The sequence below is a fragment of the Dasypus novemcinctus genome, chromosome 2, assembly GCF_030445035.2.
Source record: "Dasypus novemcinctus isolate mDasNov1 chromosome 2, mDasNov1.1.hap2, whole genome shotgun sequence".
Taxonomy (NCBI): domain Eukaryota; kingdom Metazoa; phylum Chordata; class Mammalia; order Cingulata; family Dasypodidae; genus Dasypus; species Dasypus novemcinctus.
Genome location: NC_080674.1, coordinates 30,861,083 through 30,865,785, shown reverse-complemented (window position 1 = coordinate 30,865,785; position 4,703 = coordinate 30,861,083). Strand labels below are relative to the sequence as shown.

Below are 4,703 nucleotides of genomic sequence, written 5' to 3'. Positions count from 1 at the left end.
AAAAATCATGGTGGCAGACTTGGCCCAGTAGTTAGGGCGTCCGTCTAACACATGGGAGGTCCACAGTTCAAACCCCGGGCCTCCTTGATCCTTGTGGAGCTGGCCCATGTGCAGCTGGCCCATGTGCAGTGCTGATGTGCGCAAGGAGTGCTGATGCACGCAAGGAGTGCTGATGCGCGCAAGGGGTACCCTGCCTCGCAAGGGTGTCCCCTGAATAGGGGAGGCCCATGCACAAGGAGCATGCCCCGTAAGGAGGGCAGCCCAGCGCAAAAGAAAGTGCAGCCTGCCCAGGAATGGTGCCGCACACACGGAGAGCTGACACAACAAGATGACGCCACAACAACAACAAAAGAAACATGAATTCCTGTGCCGCTGACAACAACAGAAGCAGACAAAGAAGAAAACGCAACAAATAGACACAGAAAACACACAACTGGGATGGGAGGAAGGAGGGGAGATAAATAAATAAATCTTTTTTAAAAAATCACAAAAATTGAAATCTAAAATAAAGCCTGTTATAATTAATTAATTTATTTTTATTTACTTTGCCACAGTAGCAGCTTCTCTTAAATTGACTGATTCTTCCATTTTAAATTGAATATGTTATGGTCCTTGGTTTTGCATACTCTAAGTGTACTTTCTTCTTTCTCTTACAAGTTAAGTAAATTATTCATTTCTGTTAATTTTTGTTTCACGTGTTCCTCTTCTAAGACAACCGAAGCTCTATGTGAAGACAACAACAGCTTGTACCTTTATGTATATTTATATATTTATTTATATAATCCCTGATAATCTATAAAAGAGGGTCTATAATAGTAAAATAAATGAACTTCATAAAATGTATTTAACATTAATTTTTCTCAAATTAAAGGAATGTAACACTATGTACAACTCTTATGTATTAGCATAATACCAAAATAGTGCAAGTCATATTAACAGACTGTCGTAACTGTAAAATATCTGAGTCAAGTTTAAATTAGAGGACAGCTTAGGTTCAATTAAGTACAATTATTCATGGGAGATTCACTTCCCAAGTGGACATGACAATCATATTATCTACAGTAGATTTCACGAGAGGTAGTATTCAAGTAAAAACAAAAAGGTGCATGCTTAATTTTAACAAATTCACAGGAGATGACAATGTATTGGTTTTTTAGGAAATGATCAGTTGGTGATTTTTATAATATGAATTTCATCAAGAATGGCCCAAACAGGAGAATTCTGAATAACTGAAAGTCGAAAGGTTGAAATGGGGTTTAGATTAGGCACCACCAGTCCTTCTGCAACACCATTTTTGAATTTTCCTATTCTGATATAACCATCTTCTCATTGTTTGTCTTTGGTTTCTTTGCTTATTTCCAATTCTTTACTCTTAAAAGGCAAAACATCTACAGCTGTTTTTAACAGAATATCTCCTGGGTGTGCTGAGTTGTCACTATGTAACAAATAACTTTCTATGCTGATGGGCTTATCAAATTTAAACAAGATGTAGTCTTCAGTTGTGGGGTTTATAGCCCAGAAGAAGTCCTCTCCCACGTAAGTCTTATCCAGTGTATGTCCTTGGTAGACCTTCAAAGAAGTAGATACCTTCACAGGAAGGTTTACATGAATTTTAAGAAGTAAGGGTTTCATGTAATCTTTATCCGTGAGTTTCTGAAGTTTTCCTGTGAGTAAAGAATGCAGACCAACATGTTGGAAAAAGGAAGATCTGAAGTGAATTCTCAGATTTGCTTTCTGTCGATCACAATGTTTAGCATCTTTTTCAGGGTTGCATACTTTCACCCAGAGAATCTGGTTCAAGAGCCAGTCAATGGGTTTCTCCTTATGAAACATAAATATGAATTATATAATCAGAGTGAAGTCTGGTGCTTGAAACATTTTACCACTGAAGCCCAGCTGGGAAAACTTTAGAATCATCCATTTCTCAAAAGAAAATTGGAATGCAAAATTTTTTATAATATGAAAGTAATTCTGCTTGACAATAATATCATCTTCAAGCTGAATGTAATATACATCCTTTTCCTGAGTATACATCATTAGAAAACAATAATCTAAGTTTTGCTTTATTCTCCATCTTACTCTTTTCTTCGAGTCTCCAAATCTCTCCTTCAGATTTATCAAGTCAGGATAATAGCTTTCTGGAGGCCATATTACTTCTACCAAGCCAGAACTGATTTCTTTAGAAAATTCTTTCTCCAGGTTGGTTACAACACCATGAGCATAGTCTATATCTGTCTCTCCTATGTAGACTACTATAACATAGTCCGACGTCTCTTCAGGATGCAGATTATCAATAAGAGATTGAAGAGTTTCTATGAGGTAAGATTTAACTTCTCTCTTCACTTTGGGAATTCCCATTACTATTGTAACTCCTGTTCTTCAACTGCTAATCTGCACAACAGGTTCAAAACTACCTTCATTTTTCTTTTTTTTTTTATGGGTTATTTCTGGACTTTCAGTTTTATTCTATTGGCATATCCTCATGACAATAAACCACAGTCATGATTACTGTAGCTCTGAAATAAGTTTTTTTTAATTCATTTTTTTCTAATATTACATTCAAAAAATATGAGGTCCCCATGTACCCCCAACCCCCTCACTCCACTACTCCCCCCATAGCAACATTCTCCTCCATCATCATGACACATTCATTGCATTTGGTGAATACATCTCTGAGCATCACTGCACCTCATGGTCAATGGTCCACACCATAGCCCACACTCTCCCACGTTCCATCCAGTGGGCAATGGGAGGACATACAATGTCCAGTAACTGTCCCTGCAGCACCACCCAGGACAACTCAAATCCCGAAACGCCTCCACATCATTTTTCAATAAATGAGGCAAGGGATAATAAATACTTGGCATTTGAAGAAAATTTTTGCCTGTAAACTCATTTAACAGCTTTAGGGTTTTATCTGAAAATTTATTCAGTGCATCCTTACTTCCCTTTGTTTCTGCTCCTGCATGCCTGAAATTCTGTACGCTGGTATTTAACTCGGAAGAAGGCTGCGAAATTCTATATTCAGCTATACCGAGACGTTCTTTCAAAGCAAGAAATTCTCGTTAATAGGCAATCAGTTTTTCTTTCTCAGTCTGCCATGTCGGATACCAAGATAAAGGAAGGAAGGAAGTGACAAATGCTAAAGCAGTGGCTACAGTTCATGTCGGAGCCTCATCTCATTTCACCATCACACTGGTTCATACGTTTACAATGATAAAGGACTATGCTCTTCTTAGTCTGAAGTCATTTAAATCCGTTCTTCTGGCTTGGGCTGGTGACAACAATTAATAAGAGAGGATCGACTCCCAGGCTCTGCAGGGGACAGCAGCAACCCCACGTTCGTGGGCCACTCCGGATCGGCTTCACGGTCCTCCTATGTTGATGTCTCAAGCTTTTCTCTTCCTGCCGCGGGCATCGCTGGATGTCTGTATCTTTTTAATTAGATTTACTAGCACAAAGTTTTCACTAAATTTTTGTTTAATGAATGACTTAAAGGCTACCTTGAATTAATAACACAATGCATATTTGTAAAGTTGAATTTCTTTATGTGTGTTTATCAGTAGACATTGAAATACAATCTTTTTGATAGCCAGGCCCTGAGCCTCAACAGACTCCAGCACCTACAATCTGATTTATTGGACTCACCTCACTCAGCTAAGATGGAGTTGAAGAAGGACAACCACCACACCATGGAGCCTAGAGAGCCTACAACTGAAAGCGGGAGGATTGCATCCAGTATCCATGTGGAATCTGAGCCTCCTCTTGACATAGAGGTGCAATGGACACAACCAATCCAATGTCCACAGAGAAAAGGTGGCATTGGAGTGGGAAAAGTGGACATGGTGGCTAATGGGTATGGGGAATGGCAGGAAGAGACGAGATGTGGAGGTGTCTTAGGGACTTGGAGCTGCCCTGGATGGTGCTTCAGGGGCAATCACCGGACATTATAAATCCTCACAGGGCCCACTGGATGGAATGGGGGAGAGTATGGGCCATGATGTGGACCATTGACCATGAGGTGCAGAGGTGCCCAGAGACGTACTTACCAAATGCAATGGATGTGTCATGATGATGGGAATGAGTGTTGCTGGGGGGGGAGTGGTGGGGTGGGGGTAGTGGAGTTGAAGGGGTCCTCATATATATATTTTTTTAATGTAATATTTTTAAAAAATCAATTAAAAAATTTAAAAAAATACAATCTTTTTACTAGACGTAAATGTATAAATAAAATATTGCACTATTCTCTTCATTAATAAAAATATTGAAACTCTAAACTTATTTAGTATAAAGTTTTAGATACACAGTGCTATTATATTATAAATATTCAAGAAATAACCATTATTTAATTATTCAGTATTATCAAATTTTGACTTACTTTAGGACATATTTACTTCTCCTGATTTATTAATGAAAGTATTTACAAGTAAGAATATCTCAATATGAATAGTACTTATAATATTTAAAATAAAAAGAACATACTCTTCTCCGTTTTTCAAATTTACATGTATTTGCTCATTTGTCCACCTTCTCTGTCAGTTATTTAGTCTTCATAACTAACTTCAGAAATAGAGCAGATCTCCAGATAAAATTGAGGCATTAGGATGGTCAAATATATGTTACAATTGTCTAAACTCTAGTTCCCAGTGATTCATTCAAAAGAAAAACCAGATGTTTTAAGGGTATTTCAGGGATGTGATTAA

The 4,703-nt window shown here is 38.0% G+C and overlaps 1 pseudogene; it reads right to left on the bottom strand.

The window, feature by feature from the left end:
* Positions 1–1,164: 1,164 nt before the first annotated feature.
* Positions 1,165–3,158, bottom strand: LOC101415296 (alpha-1,3-mannosyl-glycoprotein 4-beta-N-acetylglucosaminyltransferase A pseudogene; annotated as a pseudogene).
* Positions 3,159–4,703: the final 1,545 nt, after the last annotated feature.